Here is a 21,655-nt window from a genome sequence, read left to right as displayed (position 1 = left end):
CCCGAGGCAGGATTCGAACCTGCGACCGTAGCGGTCTTGCGGTTCCAGACTGCAGCGCCTTTAACCGCACGGCCACTTCGGCTGGCCACGAGGGACAAACGCTGAAGGGAAAGAAGAAGACTGATTTAAAATAAAACCAAAACTTCATAGGATTTTGTATCAAGTCGGTAGAATGAATAATTTAGGCTGCGTTCAGTATTTGTTTCTTTGTGAGGCCCTGGCTATGGTTAAATTTTTAGTGGAACACTCTTTGCTTTCGCAGCAGCATTCAAACACGCCTGTCGAATCACGGAGTGTATCTCCCATACATGCTTTGCAACAGTAGATTGTTATACTGTGAACTCCAAGCAAAAAAGGTCCCTCTCCAAATATGAGTGACGTTGCAACGCGAAAGAAAGAAAGGAAGAAGCGCGTCACGGGTCAAAATAAAAGTTCCAGTCTGAAGAGGGGCCGCTGCGTAACCAACTCCTTCGAGGAAGATGGAGGACGCTCACAGACAGGCTCGATCCGTCTCCCAGTAAAATGTTTCGTTAAGAAACTGTATCGCCAGCGCCTCCCTCGGAGGGCTGTTGGGCTCTGAAACAGATCCGTGCCCTCCTCCTCCTCCTCTTCCTCCTCCTCCTTCGCCTCCCCTCCTGCTGCTTGACTCGTCCTCGGTGCAACCCATTCAAGTTCGACCGCGGAACTTTTCCAACTAGCCGCTGCCTTTCCCTCGGCGTCTCTTCTGCTGAAGTGCGCGCAAAGCTGACTGTAGCAAATCGTTATGACTGTAGCAGTGACAACGGAAAGCAAATAGCTTTGCGAAATCAGGTAGAAATGTTTCGCCTGACCATAGACTTCCTTCCTTGAGAGAAACCATGGCACGATCGTGTACGAAACCGTCAGCAAGCCCGTATTTAGGATTTAGACAGCCGTAGGTTGAACCTGTGGTGCTGGTCCAACCAAAATAAATATTGTAATAGCTACGCCGCAAATACAGCATGTAAGTGTGGGTTAACAGGTATAGTAGTTCAAGGGACTGTAACACAATCAATAGATAATTTCATTGTGGTGTTTCCATCAAGTGTACAATACCTCCTACACACTCATTTATTACCCAGGAATAGTCACAGTTCCTTAAAATCACTAAAGAAGAACTCAGAACAAGTGAATATCTTCTTTTTTGATATTTTCCAGAGGATTACTCCTTCAGCAATCAAGATGAAATGCAGGGATTTCATTGGAATAATTCACAGAGTACAATTCACCCATTGTTGCTTATTGGGGAGAAACAAATACTAATGAAATACACTATATGTTATATGTTGAAATACGTGACTGACTTCAGCACGATACAGTGTGTCTATTCCTTTGAGTGCAATTTCATTAATTTCTTGAAGTGTCACTCTCTACTCAAAAGCACACTTATTACTTTTAAGGTTGATGTGCTGCCCAATGCAAAAACAGAAAGAATTTCAAGACTCTGTCGTACCGTCAGGAAGATTTTGATGTTTAAGCAGAATGGCCTATTTTTGCTGCAGCACACGGTAAAGGACCTTATTATGGGGTTGTGGAGAGCGTAAAGAGTTTAGCAACACTTGTCACTCTCAAGTGACTTCACGAAAACCATATTTTGACCAATAACAGTTGTTTCGGTGCTGCATAGAAAATGTTCATCCATTATACATCGGCTTTCCATCACGATGAAAGCCTTACCAAGCTGAAGCAACGTTTCAAGAATACTACCACGATTCCATGTACCCAGAAGCTTCTCTGTAATACTTATTACCAAAGGTATAGTAAAAACAGACATATTCTGCTCCTTTAGTTCTAGAGTTAGTGATAGCTATGGCGAATGAAATGCTGCTAACGGGCACACGTGGCAGTCATTTACGAAGAAACAGATGAAGTAGAGGCCAGTTTCTTGTATACGTGTGGACTATCTCCATCATATGTGTTTCCTACCAAACCTGACACTTGCGTTACCAGAAGTTGTGATATTCTTACAAGACTAGATCCAGTGACACCAACAGGAAGAACAAACAGTCTCCTTACATCAGAACTAGTGAACAATAACAATTTAACTGGAGAACTCCGAGAGGAGATTTTACCACATTTTATTACCTTTTCATTCAAGCTGCACTATAAATGGTTCATAATACCACTAAACAATATAAACCATATTTTTGATAAATACAATTTAAAACTTGCACTTCTTAATAATTTGTATTCCACATTTATGTGCTACCTACTGCATTTTGGTTGTGTATTGATGCTGGCAAAACAAATTTTTGGAATGGTACCTTTAGTGTGCCATCTTGATATTTACCGCGTTTATAGTAACACAATGAACCAGTACAACATTTTTTTCCAAAACAAACTGTAGACGTGGTATTTTAAGTTATCCAGGGTCAACGTTTATGATCAATTACCTTGAAAGTAATAATTCTTTGAACCTCGTCATGTTGCATATCAATCTAAAGCTTCACTCATGTATCTATATGCACATTTGGTTGTTAGGGAAATGTGAGATAGCAAAATGAATGTATTAGCCAAGCAACATTTATCCACCAGGTGGTTACAATTGAACTTCCCCTATTTTACACGTTACAATTCGGAAACTAACGAACGAACGAGAACCAAACTTGGCAGCATTAATGTCAAGGACGTGGGGAAGAAAATAATACAGAATAAATTCAACTGAAATAAATTTAATGTGCTGCTACGGCACCACATACCATTACACATCGGTGCCAGTACTGCTACAAGGGAGGCTCAGTATGGCGCCCATCACTGCCCAGAAGAGTCTGAAAGAGCGGGATTGTATTCTGCATAGCAGAATGAAGATTGTCCGTAGGCATGCTGGCTACCTCTCTTGATATGATGCGCTTCAGATCAGCACATGTGTGAATGTTCCCCTGGTAAAACCTATGCTTCAGGTAGCTCCACAACCAGAAATCACAGGGAGTGAGATCAGGTGATCGTGCTGGCCAAGCATTTGGAAACGATCAGCTGATAATTCGATCGTTTCCAAATGCGTATCGGAGAAGCAGGTGAACTTCACGAGCGATGTGCTGGGTGGGGGGGGGGGGGGGGGGGGGGGCAGGCGCCATTTTGCGTGAAAACTGTTGAATTCAATGCGTCTCTCTCCTGTAGGGCGGCTATGACATACTGGCGAATCATATCGCAGTAGTGCTGGCCAGTCACACTGAACATCTTTGGTCCTTGAGCGCCAAACTGTTCAAAAAACAATGGGCCAATGATGAACGTAGCGGTGAAGCCACACCATATGGTGATACGTTCACCATACAGTGGAACGTCATGCAGAGTGACTGGAAGTGAAGATCCCCACACTCGGCAATACTGCGTATTCAACTCGTCTATCAGAGAAAAGTGAGCTTTTTATGTCCATAGGATGGTCCAGGGCCAGCTCTCGTCAACTTAAAACCTTGCGAGAATGTAGGAGCGACTACAAGTCGTTGTGCGTCCTGTGATACAAGCTGCTGTACGATATGGATCTGGTATGGATACCATTTGAGAATGGTTTGAAGCACCTTCCATACAATGGACCACGGCATGTTCAACTGTCATGACACAGCATGCACACTGCTTGACGATCAGGAATTGCACGCAGCGTTGTCTGCCATAGCGACAACGATTTCATCAAACACCTGTGGTGCAACCGCTTGTCGGCCTTTTCACGGAGCGACGCCCAGTTCACAAGTTGATTCGAACTCCGTCGTCATGCTCCGAACAGCAGGTAGAGAATCAGGACCCTTCAATAATCCTTTCAGCCAGTGGTATTTTCGAAGTGCAACTGCAGCATTACTCTCTTGTTTCGATAACAGAAATTAGCCAATAATGCCCTGCTCCTTTTGTCCAAGCTCATGCTGATACGTCAAGTGCATTGCGACTGGTCATGTGTATCATGTGTATGAGACTCTGAATCACGACGACTGATCACAGCATCTGATGGCCATAGTTGGGACTGGACAGTGGCGCTATGACGCATAAAAACCGTGCACCTCATACTCTGGACATTAATGCTACCAAGTTTGGTACTCCTACGGTAATTGGTTTCCTTGTTATAGCGTATTATATAGGGAAAGCTTAATTATAACCATCTGGTATATTTAATTCAAATACAGCAATTGTCCAAATAATCAAACCTTGAAAGTGAAATTTTAAATATTCTTTCCGGCTAATTATTTTGCGTCTACACTTCATACTTCCAATACTTTTCTGTCTTTCTAATTAAGTCGCTATAAAGCATAAATTTCAGTATTGAGTGGATCCAAAACTTTGAGCGTGTCATGTAGTAAGAATGTTCGTAGCCCGAATTTCATGAAATTCAGTTTACAAATTTACTTTCTTTCACCGTTATTTGTAATTGTAATTCACAGGCGCTTTCAGAAAGCAACGTCGATATTAGGAAGAAAAATAATGGTTAGGATGAGACGCGTTACACAAGAAGTCGGCTTTCAGCGAAATCGAACACATTCCAAGCTGTAAAAATACCGTTTAACATTTTTGAAGTAAAGAAATGCCTAACCAGTTTCGCCAACGGAACTTCCTTGTGTTTGACCGTGTACCACTGGGAACCTGACGTGAGGGAGCGCGACTTGTGGGAATTGAACGCTGGTTTAATTCATACTAATTGTCCACTGAAAAACTCAGCAGAATGAGCTCATATAAATTAATTATGTGCACGTCTTTTACGACTGCAACGGAGCCAGTCAACGGCTTTTTAAAATTAAAAAAAAATATTAGAATGTAGATTTTTTCCTCACTGCTTAGTCGGTATAGATATATGGCAAATATATTTCAGACACATACATGTTTCACATTTATTTCACATATATCTTTTCATCTGAATCCTGAGTAAACTTGTAATTCAGCTTTGGTAACACACATGTAAAATTTCATTGAAAGTTTTTCAACCTTAGAAGCAATTATTTTATTATTAAAAGGGTAAGTATTTCATCTCATTCCTTCAGATTCATCACACTCCATCGCTTTGTTCTCTAAATTAGTTTATCGCAAATGTCTGGGACTTTTTAAAGCAACAGTCGTTTTAAACCTACAAACAAAAGTCCACTAACAAATGAGCTTCTGCCTGCACCCGCACGCCTGGGAGTGGTAGTAATATCTTAGGCTCGCAATATTCTAATACATATAATGAGTTATGTATGAACCAGATTTGGTCAAAATTGCTTCACGCGTGCCTGATTTATTTTATTTATGTTTTACGTTCATCATCCCCATAGTGAGCCATAGAGGTGGTATGGGTGCCATACTGTTACAATAACTTTTTTCCAGGTAGCCAGTGACACATATTGAAGTTTGAGAGAATTTTCGTCAAGTGTTACAGAAATATGCTGAGATGACGGCGTGCTGAAAAGTAATGCTCTGCATTTCATATGTGAAACTTCTTAATAAATGAATACACAGCTCTCTGCAATGGAACTCTGTTCTCTGACCTCAAAGGATTAATAGGTAACACCTATGGAGCCTCCCCCACCCAACACACTTATACATACACACACACACACACACACACACACACACACACACACACACACACACACACACGCGCGCGCACCACACACAAATAATTTAAAATAATAAGTAAAATTAAATAATAATAATAGTAACAATGAAAAATCCTCAATCCCACTCTCTTTCTCTCTCTCTCTCTCTCTCTCCCTCCCTTTCGCTTTTCCTACACACGCACACAATGGACAGACACCTATGAAAGTTTCAGAACAATCCCACGAACACCTCAACTATCCTACTGTCAGCCATCTTGTTTTTACACCAACTGTTCCACTGTGCGCCATCTTGTTTTTACAGCTGGTAAACAGTGTAATAGTGACAGTGACATCATAATATATATAAAACATCACAGTGAAGATGAGAAAAACAGAAAACGTAAGTGAAAAATAATGTAAATAGATACACACACACACACACACACACACACACACACACACACACACACACAAAACCTTCCACATAGAATTAATTAATTCCAGGCATAGTCATAGCCGTTACAGGCCCCAAATCGTAATTTTTTGCTGAAATAATTAGTCTACATTAAGTTGCGTATGGTTGCAGATCAAAAACTGTGAAAGAAACCAGTCACTGTAAAATCATAACACATCTGGAAAAACACACCACTTGGTAAAAAAGTATGAGTCATAATTCTCTGTGTTTCTTCGAAATTCTGTAAATACGAATTTAAAAACTAATATTTACATGTATACAAACATGAAAGAAGATTCTTTATGTTTCACATCAATAAAATAAAATCCCACTGTCGGTGGTGCAATTGCAGTGAAACATGTTTGAGATAAAAACAAAATTGGGTTTTACTACAGACGGACCCCACAGAAAAACATTTGTATTCTTAAAGATTTTTAAATAAAACAAATTTCATAAACATTCTGCACCTTCATTCTTCATTGTCTGTATATTTATTTGTCAACATACTCACCTTGGCAACGAACACAGTTCTCCTAACGAGAGACCAGTTTGTCGGCTCCTGACGTGTAATATCTCAACTGATATTGCGGATAGAATAAAAAATTCGAAGGCATTACTATTTAGAGTGCCCACGTAATTCTCTACGAAATACATTAACAGTCCAAAAAAATTTGCACCCTGAAAGGGGGGAACACGAATTGAAACTTCCCGGGTTGAGAGCGTACGTGAGCAGTGATTACATAATCAAGTCATATTCACAGATACCTTAGAAGCGTAAGCCCACTTAATAGTACAACGCTGCCACCTGCCTGGCCTTGATGCATGCAACAATTCGGCTGAAAATGGCGTCAATATCTTCTGAGGCAACGTGGCCACAACTTGTACATCGTCCTTGATATCCTGGATAGAGACACTGGGACGGAATTGCCGCCAATCAGTCCCACATCCAACGGCAGTCAAATGAAAACTAGAGAAATGGATAAAAGGAAGTAAACTGTTAATTATTTCAAATGTGATCGACATAAGCATTAATAGAATTACGCCACGGTGAGACAAGACGGTCAACGTCACCATGAGAAAATGTTGGCGGTTTCCTACGACGATCACAACCAGGCGATCACCTCTTCGCCCTAAGAAATTGACGGCTACGAATGTCTCGCTTCAGGGCACCAATAATATGTAAATCGCATGAGGAGAGATCGATGCTGTGTGTTGCATGTATAATGGCTTCATAGTGAAGCTTCCGCAGCATAGTCGAAACAATCTTAGCAATACGTCAGCCCGCTGTGTCTTTTCTGACAATGGGAAAAATAAATTAACCGTTATGGCTATTACTTTTGAAATAATAAAGAGTTTACACACATTTTTCCGTTTGTCTCGCTTCCATTTGACTGTTCCTTATGCGTTCTATTGAGGACCGATCCGGCGATCTTGCTGGCCCTGGGAGTACATCAACATGAAGACAGAAAATGTGCATGATGTACCGTTGTAGCGGCGCAGTTCCCTCAATCAGTACCATCCGTGACGTCAAGAGTACCGCTGTGCCACTCCAACGAATTAGGAGAACGGGGCCTTTCCCCAGGTTACTGTCATCATCATCGACGATGGAGATCTAAGGTACTGCAGTTCATCGCTGAACGCAGCGCGACGCCATTCATCAGTAGTCCATACACCTCAGCCACGGTACCACTCGATGATGAGGTTGATGTTTGGTTTGTGGGGCGCTCAACAGCGAGGTTATCAGCGTCCGTAAAAATTCCCAACCTTTGTGCAGTCTAATCTCGCCACTTTCGTGAATGATGATGAAACGATGAAGACAACACATCTCGAGGGGTACCACTCGAAGCGCAGCCGTCCTCGTTGAGATGCTAACGGTAGCCTTTACTTGAGATGGTAATTTCCTAGTTAAGGGTACTGCTGGTCTCCAACCAGTGGTGCGGGGTGACACAAATTGCACGGAGTCCATTACTTTTTCTCGGATAGCAGGCGCAGATGTGAGGAGATCAGACTTGGTCGACTGGAGGCGTGCCGAAGAAGTATGTCTGCCTTTGAGTTCCCAGGCTGTCCTACATCGGGACACTGTGACACCCGAACGCCCCTCAAATCTGGGTATCACACGATTCGACTAGTCGTACTAAATTAGACGCACAATGAGGCCATTTTCGGACTCTATCCTTCCTATCTCACATTTATCGAGAATTCCTAGTACAGTGAATGGGCTTACGTGACTTGAATAAAGTGCCGATTGCTCCTGTATACAAAAAGTTTTAAAGATCAGATGTACAGAATTAATGACCAATATTACCCATATCTCTCTATTGTTGGATCTTAGAGCGTATTCCAAGTCCGACATTATGGCATTCCTGGAGGGTAACAAGCTTATTTGAAAGACTCAGGTCGGAATGAGGAAAAACCGCTGGTGTAAAACAAAACTTGATCCATTCACACACTACACAGTGCCAAATGATAAATGCAGGTGAACATGTATATGCCGTCTTTCTATATTTCCGAAACGTGACCTAAATAAATTCAAATAGCAAGTGGTGTGCTACAAGGAAGTGCAATAGAAATGTCATGTTCTCAATATACATATTGTAAAGATTAATGATACCGGATTAGCAAAAGTATAAGGTTGTTCGTTGGCGATGATGGTGCTTACATGACATTGTTGTTGGACATTGCAAAACGACAATGAAAGACGTTGGTGTTTATAGATCAAGGACTATCTCTATAGGTAGCGATAATATCAAACACAGATACTTTCAAAATATGTAAAATGTATAACCCAGATACCCCATAAAAGCTGTTTTGAAGCACTGACTAATGAAGTTGAATAGAATTATTCACTCACTCACTCATTCACAAACACACAAACTCATACACTTCCACATACTCAGTGCAACAGAAATAAATAGTATCTGCATTTGTAACACTTTTCTGTTGCACAGATTGTAATGGATCGTAATGTAGGGATGTAGTGTGCTCAGCTTTGTAATCACCAATTGTTATGCAAAATAATTCAATCATCCGAGTGAGCATCTAAACCTTGACTGTCACTCCTAAGTAATTTCGTAAAAGTTTGCGCTTTAGTGGTTGTACATGTTAAAGCGATGTCACATGTTTCCACAAGGTGGTGCCCAAACGAAGTGGCACGCTCTAGTAAATTAATACACACAATGATAGCTTATATTTCGAAGGAAATCCGAAATAAATAGGTTGATAAGCAATTGTATTTTCAATCAGTGTAAGAAAATATTTTCACAGTGTCACCGAGATACTCAAACGGCTCAAAAGGCTCTGAGCACTATGGGACTTAGCTGCTGTGGTCATCAGTCCCCTAGAACTTAGAACTACTTAAACCTAACCAACCTAAGGACATCACAAACACCCATGCCTGAGGCAGGATTCGAACCTGCGACCGCAGCGGTCGCGCGGTTCCAGACTGTAGCGCCTAGAACCGCTCGGCCACTCTGGCCGCCCGAGATACTCAAACAATCAAATAGTAGATTTAGATTGACAATAAGCAATAGTAACATCTTTATCTCAAATTAAAGTTCTTTAATAAGTGAAAACTACTATACACCTTAGGAGACGGTAACACCTCCGAATTTATAGTATTATGAAGTGAAAAAATAATTACGACACTACAATCAGCGTCAATTCAATTAACTGTAAGCAAGCTTTGAGTTCTAATTTCACTATGCCTCAGCGCACAGCCCAATTTTGGATCTAAGCACTGTGGGACTTAACATCTGAGGTCATCAGTCCCCTGCAGCCCAATTCCCACGCACTAAGTGATGGTGACACAGCAGTGCAAACATAATCTTCGCACAATAATAGACTTCACCATGGTAAATAAATTGTAACAGTCTCACCCGATTCACAATTCATTGTTGAATATGAGCAGCACTATGGACCTCGAAAACATGAAAGCAGTTTTCTCTCCCAACCGAGTTCCACCAAAAAACACACAGACTCGAATGTTAGCGTAAGGAGGGCTATGCGTGAAGCGTTCATTGAATTCGAAAGTGAAATTCTATGTACCGACTTGACAGAAAATCCTAGGAAGTTCTGGTCTTACGTTAAATCAGTAAGTGGCTCGAAACAGCATATCCAGACACTACGGGATGATGATGGCATTGAAACAGAGGATGACACGCGTAAAGCTGAAATACTAAACACCTTTTTCCAAAGCTGTTTCACAGAGGAAGACCGCACTGCAGTTCCTTCTCTAAATCCTCGCACAAACGAAAAAATGGCTGACATCGAAATAAGTGTCCAAGGAATAGAAAAGCAACTGGAATCACTCAATAGAGGAAAGTCCACTGGACCTGACGGGATACCAATTCGATTCTACACAGAGTACGCGAAAGAACTTGCCCCCCTTCTAACAGCCGTGTACCGCAAGTCTCTAGAGGAACGGAGGGTTCCAAATGATTGGAAAAGAGCACAAATAGTCCCAGTCTTCAAGAAGGGTCGTCGAGCAGATGCGCAAAACTATAGACCTATATCTCTTACGTCGATCTCTTGTAGAATTTTAGAACATGTTTTTTGCTCGCGTATCATGTCATTTCTGGAAACCCAGAATCTGCTATGTAGGAATCAACATGGATTCCGGAAACAGCGATCGTGTGAGACCCAGCTCGCCTTATTTGTTCATGAGACCCAGAAAATATTAGATACAGGCTCCCAGGTAGATGCTATCTTTCTTGACTTCCGGAAGGCGTTCGATACAGTTCCGCACTGTCGCCTGATAAACAAAGTAAGAGCCTACGGAATATCAGACCAGCTGTGTGGCTGGATTGAAGAGTTTTTAGCAAACAGAACACAGCATGTTGTAATCAATGGAGAGACGTCTACAGACGTTAAAGTAACCTCTGGCGTGCCACAGGGGAGTGTTATGGGACCATTGCTTTTCACAATATATATAAATGACTTAGTAGATAGTGTCGGAAGTTCCATGCGGCTTTTCGCGGATGATGCTGTAGTATACAGAGAAGTTGCAGCATTAGAAAATTGTAGCGAAATGCAGGAAGATCTGCAGCGGATAGGCACTTGGTGCAGGGAGTGGCAACTGACCCTTAACATAGACAAATGTAATGTATTGCGAATACATAGAAAGAAGGATCCTTTATTGTATGATTTTATGATAGCGGAACAAACACTGGTAGCAGTTACTTCTGTAAAATATCTGGGAGTATGCGTGCGGAACGATTTGAAGTGGAATGATCATATAAAATTAATTGTTGGTAAGGCGGGTACCAGATTGAGATTCATTGGGAGAGTCCTTAGAAAATGTAGTCCATCAACAAAGGAGGTGGCTTACAAAGCACTCGTTCGGCCTATACTTGAGTATTGCTCATCAGTGTGGGATCCGTACCAGATCGGGTTGACGGAGGAGATAGAGAAGATCCAAAGAAGAGCGGCGCGTTTCGTCACAGGGTTATTTGGTAACCGTGATAGCGTTACGGAGATGTTTAACAAACTCAAGTGGCAGACTCTGCAAGAGAGGCGCTCTGCATCGCGGTGTAGCTTGCTCGCCAGGTTTCGAGAGGGTGCGTTTCTGGATGAGGTATCGAATATATTGCTTCCCCCTACTTATACCTCCCGAGGAGATCACGAATGTAAAATTAGAGAGATTAGAGCGCGCACGGAGGCTTTCAGACAGTCGTTCTTCCCGCGAACCATACGCGACTGGAACAGGAAAGGGAGGTAATGACAGTGGCACGTAAAGTGCCCTCCGCCACACACCGTTGGGTGGCTTGCGGAGTATCAATGTAGATGTAGATGTAGATGTAGATGTGAACAGCACCAGAACTTGCATTAGAACAGAATGGAATAAAGTGCCGGATTCGCTTTCAAACGAACAGAGCAGCATGAGCAACCCTCGAATCATTCCCAGTGGTCGAAAGCAAACTGACTCGTCAAAGATGAAAACTACGTCAGTGACTAGGCAAAAATTGTATTAGTTTATCAAAACGGATTGTAACATGCCTGCGTAAAACAGCCAATGTTAAATATCACTATCTACTGCAAATATAAAAACTGTGGAGAGATGAAAGTGCCAGATAAGCACTCGCCTTCCATCGCCCCTTTATGAGTAAATTGAACAGATCTGGAACGTGCTCTGACAGCCAAAAATTATTCAGTCACCAGATTAACAGTAGGATTGATTATCACGTGATAAACAGGTAATTTCATGGCAATGATCTTGGCTTACTTTATACCTTCCCGAATGAAAATTTTCACCCTGCAGCGGAGTGTGCGCTAATAAGAAACTTCATGGCAGATTGAAACTGCGTGCCGGACCGAGACTCGAACTCGGGAACTTTGCCTTTCGCGGGCAAGTGCTCTGCAGGGTATGCAGGAGAGCTTCTGCGAAGTTTAGAAGGTAGGGGACGAGGTACTGGCAGAATTAAAGATGTGACGACGGTTCGTGAGTCGTGCTTGGGTAGCTCAGTTGGTAGAGCACTTGCCCGCGAAAGGCAAAGGTCCCGAGTTCGAGTCTCGGCCCGGCACACAGTTTTAATCTTCCAGGAAGTTTCTTACTTTATACCTTGTTAGGGCACAGTTTCTTGAATTTCAGTTTGGTGATCCCTATTTACATCGTAATACACAATATGTGTAATTTTTTTATATTACGCTGAAGTCAGTTCTAGCAGAATACAATGACATAACACATGTTCCAATCAGTAAGACAAAAACGAAATGTTGAAGTTTCAGTGATATGATTTTTTATTCAGCAGTTATTGTTAAAATGTGTTAAACACTAGACACTGAAAGCAACAAGATTCTTAGATAATTTCGAAGAGAGAGCAAGTGGATTATTTCATCTGCATTATTTAAATTGATTAGTACAGAAGATGGTGTGGGCAGAATTTGTCTAAGTACCCTGACACTGGCACTCACAATATCATGTCTGCAAGAAATGAAGACTTGACTGCTTTAGGTGCGGCTTCATCTTCTAGTGATAGAAGCGATAAATAGAGGGAGGAGAGTAAAGAAGATCACTGAAGCTTCCCCATAGAAGTACAAAAGTAGTTAGACAATTGGAAATAGTGAAGTCGCACTGCCCATGTTTAAATTATGTGGACAACCACATACCAGCATGTGAAATCACTTGGCATAAATAATGTCCACGCTACAGTTAGTCTCTTGTGGTCTGGCTTCACTGCACTCTTCTGAGTCGGGTACGCTTTCTTATTGACCAGTAAGACGAGCCTTCGCATGCATACATTTATACGTCGATCCATAGGGTGGGATGTTCCTGTTGCAACCACTGACATGTCGTTTATGGCACTGTCAGATCTCTCCGTCTGTTTTAGCTGTGGTGTTTGGTCTTTGTCAGTGTGGCTATAACAGAACCTCCATGAGCCCTATTCCCTCTAGGTCTACGACTCCAGTGCTCAGTCAGTTTTTCTCTCTCTTCTCCAAAAATTCATATCTCAATAGTATAAAGACCCCACTTAATTATTGCATTTGCAAAAATTAGTTTGCATATGAACATTGTTATTAGTTGTGCAACATAAATAGCTGATACACATGTTATAGACTCATTCATCTAAACGGTATGCAGTACTGATAAAACAAAAGTGTCTGTTCCGAAGTTAAAAAAAAAAAAAACATTGACTAGTTCAATAATTAACAGGATTTTTGTAAAGAAAAATCAGCTTGTACCGCGTCTTTGTAAGCGTGGCCATATCCTGTACTGCTACGGCGAAGCCGGTTGGTGAACTCAAGGTAACAAACGATAACCGTGAGAAATTTTTCCGCCACATATTTCTACTTTCTCTGTATTATTCTCGCTGTTTGCCCCCTTTCATTAAGTCCACTTCATGGTTTCGATGCTTCATGTCGGATGGATTATGTAGTCGGCTACCTTGGTGTTTATTTTACATTATATGAGGTTTTATAACTGATGGGTCACGTATCCACCTACTTTTACTAGTTCACATTCATATGGTTTTATGATTTATGGGTGCGGTATCCAGCTACTTCTACGTAAGTTTCTATTATTTTTGGTTCACGCTGTCTCCGTAGCCTTGCAAGATAGGACCATGCCCTATTCCTCCACTTGTCATTGTTTGGTTTCTTGTTTTTTTTAGACAATCTGATGATGCCCCAAAAGGACGAAAAGCGTTGTTGACATTAAATAACTTGGCAACTGAAACTGTTCTTGTTCAGAAATCATAGATGACATTAAAGTAGTACCATATTCGAGTGAAAAGACCAAGTGGCTCACAACATCCACAACTGGTTTTCCCAGCAAGACGTAATTTGAAATGTAATATAATAAGATACTATAAGAGTAAACAATTGACCCATTGTCCTAAGAGTAGTGTCAGGAAACTACCATTTTATTTTGTTACAGCAAGAATTACTCATATACTACACACCACTCCAATATACATACAGCTTTTGCACTGAATTCACCACTACAGGAACCAACTCTAATGCACTAACTCCTGGTGACCATGCTCAGAACTAGTCATTATTCTGATGTGCCATTTTTTCTGTTCTCGCTGAAATAGACAGCTGACGCACCCCACGCCAGGTTAATAACATACTCAAAGAATACTTCTAAAAATTACACAATATTAACATCTGCTGGAGCGACCTATTCCTGTTGAGAGAGAGACTGTTATAAAATTTACATTTTATTTGTACCATGAACAAGTCGGACTCCTCCAGTAAGCAAAAACAAAATAACTGAGGTACACCCTTGTGTTTTCGCTGGCTGAAATCCTAAGGAGTAGATTGATAAAGAGTGATTGATATTTGAATACGCCGCATACAAACATGGGAAAACTTATCCTCTTCTACATGCAGCAGCCTCTGACATGCTTCATTCCCCACAGTACTCGTATCACCAAAAGTGATAGAACTCATCCAAAGAATATTACCCAAAAAGTTACTAGATATAGACACCAATACACAACCGCGAGAAAAGGATACAAATAAACATAACAGCTTTAATGGTCACAGCATATCTAACTCTTCGTTTATGGTAGCAGTAAAGAAAAAGGAAAACCTTAAGTGATAATGATACGTGGAACACTTACTGCTGATACAATAACTTGCAAGCATAAAGTCCGACATTTTGTGACTCATTAATCACGATATTGATATCTGCTACAGATTTTCATCCACCCTCCACATCTTTTCCATAATAAACGTCTTTTCGTGGTTTTAATGGTTTCAAAAGTTCCAAATGAAATGTAACATCTCTGTTGTACATGTCAACGTAGCTATTCATGCAGCGCTTTTAGATATGGAATATTAAGTAACCCTTTCAATTTATTGGTTCGTAGAAATCTTGCTTCTGTGTGGTTCGAGCGTCACACCCTAAATGGACCAACGCACGAGGGAACAAATTTATCTAGCAGTGCTTAAAGCTTGCAGGACAGCTGGTTCATCTTCAGCAGTAATTTCTGCATGATAATAAAAGATATTACTGACATCTTATGCTTATCATCTCTTACTTTGGTATAACATTGATTAGCTTCTGGAAAAAGACCAAACAAATAAACTGCAGCAACGTTTCTTAATCGCAACAGAATGATTGGAAATAAAGGTACCTGATGAAACACGATCACCAGTTTCACATTCTGACAAAGATTTCACGTAACCAAGACCTTATGAATGCATTTTTACACATTGCACTAAAGCGGGTACATTTCAAATTAGAGTTCCAAATCAATTTGTTGATTTATTGGTCAAGCATACGAGAAACACATTCCAAACTATCTCCATTTAGTTTCTTGAAAGAAGTATCATCAGGCTAAACTGCCTAATTCCAACGTTTCTTGATGTCGCCACGTCGCCTTCATCTGCTTCCGTTAACTATTTTGAACTCGCTCCTTATGAATATTCACAGGTTCAGTCGCAATGGAATGATCACATGCTACATTCTGCACCAAAATGACATTGGTTTCGTTTTCTTTACTATCAGCCTTGGCCTCATGACTCTCCCCAAGTAGACGTCGGACAGAGCATAATCCTTTTTAGGAATATACACATTGGTGAAGTAAAACTCTTCTGGATACAATCTCCACCTGGCTAAATAACATTAGTCAACTTTCTTCTCATTAGAATTTCTAAAGCTCAGTGATATGTGTAGACCTTGGTCCACTCACTGAATAAATAACACATGAACTTCAAGAAACCTTACATAATAGCTAGAGCCTTAAGCTCGCTGAATGAATAGTTGTTTGACACTTGAACACCTGGCTTTTAGATGCAACAGTACGATGCCTTATCATTCCATCTACCGCAGATTCTTTGTAAAGTTCAGCACCAAGATCCATCTTAGAACTACCTGAGCTTAAATTAAAACATTTACTTAAATTAGCATGTAAGATGAGAGGAGCCTCCAAAAGAGTTTCTTACACACCCTTTAATTCTTCCTGCACTGGGGCATCTCAATCCCAAGGAGTTTTCTTACTTGTACACAAAAAATTTAAGCACTTTAAGTCACTCATAAACGATAATTAACTCCAGTAATACACAAATAAGTTTCCTTATCTTAGGAACATGAACGTCTCTAATCACCTTGATTGTCTTTGGATCAGTAACATCCTTGATACAGTCATATGCGTCAAACAACTTTTACTTCAATTCCTCATATAATTGTTGACATATTTCCCTTCTTTTATTAATCTCCATCTGTATGTCCTTAAACCTTAACAATGATCCCACTCCCTCATATTCACCAAAACCATTATAAGTATATCATAGTACCATTAAACTGTGTTCAGCAAACAGCCATTTGCACAGACAGCATAACCATAATTATCAACTTTTGAAACAGTTTGTTTAATCTCATTCTCAACTTATGATATCTCCTGCTGTGAACTAATCTTCCATTCATCAAAATTCTTCCATGAGATATCAGTTCCTTTCATATTCCTCCATCTTGTTTAATTTGTTCATCAATAGCGTCCTGAAATTCATTCTGTCCTTCACCAACAGTCCTAAGTTTGTTTTCAACAGTGCTAATTCTCTCATCGAGATCTGAATGTAACTCTTCCTTTAATTGTGTGCTAAGTACATTAGATCTTTCGGTAACTTGTTCGCTAATAGAATCGCGTCTGTGCACCAAAGTGTGTACCTGTCCCAGTAAAATAATAATTTCTTATTTAACCTCCTTAAGCTGGGTTCCACTGTTTCAGCTAAATTCTCATCAAGTCCTTCATAACAGTGTCTGTCGTCTCTGAAAAGCCCTTGCTCCGCTCTTTATTACTGTCATTGCTTTCATTTTCAGTATTCTCCACCTTTTCACAAAGTTCTGGTAAATCATCTCGTAACTCCTTTACATTAGCCTCAGGTTCCTTAAATTCTCTCAATAATCCCAGCAATAAATTATTCATATTATCATCGCAGACAGTTAGTGAAGGGGAAGGAATATCCAGCGATTCAGTTTGAATTTGACAAGCAATAGAAGTTGCAGAACCACCAACTGAAATATCACAACTTTTAGCAGACTCGAGAGGCTGAGACACATGACACACGATTGATCTCTCATTCATGACTTCATTGATCTCTTGATTGACGGCAGTAATATCACTGGTTCCAACCCGCTTAAATTGACTGACAGACATATTGAGTGAATCGCTATTAGCCACATTAACTCTTTCCTGATTAACAGCACTGCACAGAATACCAGAATCACAATGTTCCAGTAATTTGTCGCTTCTTTCCTGACTTTCTTTATCCAAAACGTGCCATTCTCATTTCTCTCTGACTAACTGTAATCTTCTTCATCGTATATTGAACGATGTAATCACCAATAGTCACATAACAACCTCCACGGGTAGCCTCAGTATCCTAATCCTACAAAAAAATTCGCAAGTTCGACTGCAATTCTGAAACTAAAAAAGTCATCCATTAAACCTTCAGCAACTCCTTACAAAGCCCCTCATTAACAAAAAAAGAGGTTGACGGTTCAAACTTGTTCTCAGTAATAAAGGCTAGCATCAAAATCAGAAAGTCTACGCTAAAGTGTCTTATCAGAATACAGACATAAATTGTTAAATACCATTGTAGAACTCAGATATTTAAAAAGTACTACTTTCATCAAAAGCATAATGTGAATTTCCAAAAAAGTGGAAATAGTATTAATAATCTTTCTATATATCGAACACTACCTCAGATTATGTTCCTCTCACTTTTTCCCAAAAGCAAAAATAAGTAAATGAAGTAAATAACATTATGCTGTACCTTTGTGGCACATTTTTATCACGCAGAAATACCTCCTCTGTCAGCTCTAAGGTCTTCACCACATGATTTCACGAAAGGAGAAGTTGGGGAATTTTCTCAAAACTACGCTTCAGGTCACAAAAATTGACTCTGCAAGAAAGATACCAAGCTGGCTCACAACAATTTTAATTTCTACGAAAGCCCATTGACATGCACATAAGCTTCTCGTTGCTAATATTTCATTCAGGAAGCCTTATATTAATTAGTGGCGTTTCGAGACAGTGCAGTGGATGTGTAAAGGACATGGCATCATGCCGTACAAGAACGATTCTAGAACTGTTTTCAATGTTAAATGCCCTTATTAAGTAATTATTACAGTAGACATCGAGACACGCTCCAATGTCCTTAACAGATGAGTATAGCCCATAAAACAAACTATGAGGCATGTAGAGGAAACTTAATGGGAATCCTTGGAGGAAACACGACATAGTTCTAGCTAACAAGTTTCTAATATAGGTTCAGATCCTGTATTCGAAGAAAACTGTGAAATTCTTATGCTGCCACCATTGTTCATCTCGCGTAGGCGTGATAAGAATATGATAAGAGAGTTTAGGAAGCGTACAGAAGCATTGAGACACGAATTTTTCCCCCAATGCACGGACGTAATAGAACAAAAAATCGATTATAATGGTGTGTAACACACTGCGCCACACACTGTTCCTTGAGTTGCGGAGTATTTATGTAGAGGTTATGTGAATACAAGGAATAATAATTTGGTCTTGTACTAATCATAATGTCGGTGTGAAGTACTATTGTTGTAAGTAACATTAACTCTTCTCGTATCTGGGGGCGATATGAGCAACACTGTGTCATCCAAACTGTGTTACCTATTTCAATTCAGGCGGTGTACTTGAGTTATAACAATAATCAGATACTTTGTGACGATTGTATGTTTACTGATGTGTGGCAGATATGTGAAATTACACTGGCAACATGTAACACGCACTGTACGCACGCGTCCGTGGCAACTGCACTTTATTTACATTCCATCCCACCACAGAGGCCTCGTGCCACGTTCACCGCACTGCGAAACAACACGGGATGCTTTATTGCCGGGTTAAACCGACGTTCCATTAAAACGCCCACATTTAAAACAACATTACTCAAAACGCGGTGGACCGCCAGCTGGCGGTGTTGGATGCAATGCTATTGGACTCGTAGCAGTAACTGCTGTTCGCCAAGGTGCATCTGCGGCTGTACACGTGTCTGAATGGTCCATCTGTTGTCAGGCGTGTGAACATAAAAAATACCAAGAATGTATGAATAGCTTTTCCAATGTTACTGTTATTATTATTAATATTGTTTTGTTATAATTATTATAGGATCACTCACACTGGACTCACATTCGGCGGGACGACGGTTCAAACCCGCGTATGGAAAAACTGATTTAGGTTTTCTGTGATTTCCCTAAGTCGCTTCAGGCAAATGCCGGCACGTTTCCTTTAAAAGGGCGCGACCGATTTCCTTCTCCATCCTTCCCTACTCCGAGCTTATGCTCCGTCTCTAATGGCCTCGTTATCGACACTAATCTCCTTCTCCTCCTCCTCCTCCTCCTCCTATAAGATAACTATCCTTTTTTTTCAGACCCTAAGATTTGACAGAAGTGTCTACCGACGACATACACTGCTTCTAACGGTTGAGAGTGATGGGGTCGTATCACAGTTAGAGAAGGCCAAGCTATTTAAAAGACCTTTTGAAAACTTACTGAATCATGGCATTCCAACAGCGACAATACATATGCGGACCAAGTCTGACAGAGTGGAAGTCCCTGATCCATCAGAGTAAGAGATCAGTATTGCCATAAACGCCCTCAAAAATAGGAAGGCTCCAGGTGGTACTGATATCACAGCTCGGATGCTCCGTTTGGGAGGTGAGATATTGATGAGCCCTACAATGCTGTTAATATTTAAGATCTGGACAGCAGAAGTAATTCGTCAAGAATGGAAGGGAGCAACTGTATATCCCATTTTCTGGCAGGGTGATGATACACAAATGTTCAATTGCCGAGGGATTTCATTACTTGAAACTGGTTGCAAAGTCTCTACAAGCCTACTGCTAAACCGCATGAAACCACTGGCGGAAGGAATTTTAGGCCTCTATCAATGAGGCGTCGACCCTGGGTGATCTACTCTTAAGCGGTCATTTGCAGTGAGGCAGGTGATAGAACAATTTTACGAGCTCGATAGACGATTTGTGTTATGGAAAATGTTAGAGGAAATTGACATCGTATCGAAATACATCAGACTAATTACATCTTGCTGCTCTCAATCTATATATCAGGTACGGTTCGACAAAACCAGTTATCGCCACCATTCAGTATTCGAATTGAATTGAGACAAGGAGATCTATTGGAGCCAATGCTATTCAACTTAGACTTGGAAAAAGTAAGCCATGACACTGGTCGAATCAGAGAAAAGGAGAGGTCAGTGGCAGACACAGTCCTGGCAACTGCTGAAGATGTAGTGGATATTGGTGACACCCTAGAGCTATTATGATACGGTTTTTCACAATTTCTCCACAATGCGAAGAAAACTGGGCTGGTGATGGATAATCATGAAACAAAATATCTTGTTGTATCAAGCTGTTAAGCTCTTCTTCCTTCCATTGTTGGTGGACGGCATAGCTTTGAACGAGTTCAAGAATCCAAGTACCTGGGATTCACACTGATTAAAAAAAGGGATGTGATGAGAGAACTGGAGCAGTGAATAATAAAAGCTAGTCGCATGTTCTCTGGTCTGAACAATTCATTCAAGTCACTACTGATATCACAGAAGAACAAGATCCGGCTGTACATGACACTGGTATTGCCGGTACTCTTACATGATTGTGAAACCTGAGCGTCATCAGCAACAACTCAAGATATAATCTGTGCCTTTAAGAGGAAGATGCTTCGACCATACACGGTAAAGGATATCGAAGAACGAAAAACGATTGATGCCAGCAGTTTGTAAAGTCACACATTGGCCAAATATTAGGGTTGAAGAGACTACAGTGGTTCGGCCACCAACTTCAAGCTAATGGATCCCTCCCGCACCGGTTCTACCCATCTCAGCTTGCTGGAAAATGCCCAAAAGGAGTCCGAGGGCTCCATGGAAGGATCAGTTATTAACAGTCTTCAAAAAAGTTGACACGACAGCTGTGGAAGATGAAACTAGAGACCAGCAGAGAAGGACTACCATCTACAGAACATATTTGCTCTTCTGTGACTGTCTGCCTTTCTTTTTTATTGTGGTTTTGTAATGTGTTCTTTTATAATTTTTTATGGTATGACGATTTTTTAATGTCTTTGTATTGTGGTTATTTCTTTTGTTTTATCTGTTGTAGACCTTAACGGACATTTAATGGTTCAAATGGCTCTAAGCACTATGAGGCTTAACATCTGAGGTCATCAGTCCCCTATACTTAGAACTACGTAAACCTAACTAACCTAAGG

At 40.7% G+C, this 21,655-nt stretch overlaps 1 protein-coding gene and 1 non-coding gene across 2 annotated transcripts in view; both read left to right on the top strand.

The window, feature by feature from the left end:
- Window positions 1-21,655, top strand: part of LOC126474635 (carbonic anhydrase-related protein 10) — a 648,234-nt gene that overhangs the window by 201,034 nt on the left and 425,545 nt on the right. The window lies entirely within an intron of this gene.
- Window positions 12,409-12,483, top strand: Trnas-cga (transfer RNA serine (anticodon CGA)). Its single transcript has one exon. It is a non-coding gene; the product is annotated as a tRNA-Ser (tRNA).

Source organism: Schistocerca serialis, chromosome 4 (assembly GCF_023864345.2).
Source record: "Schistocerca serialis cubense isolate TAMUIC-IGC-003099 chromosome 4, iqSchSeri2.2, whole genome shotgun sequence".
Classification (NCBI taxonomy): domain Eukaryota; kingdom Metazoa; phylum Arthropoda; class Insecta; order Orthoptera; family Acrididae; genus Schistocerca; species Schistocerca serialis.
This window is presented reverse-complemented; position numbering and strand designations above follow the sequence as displayed.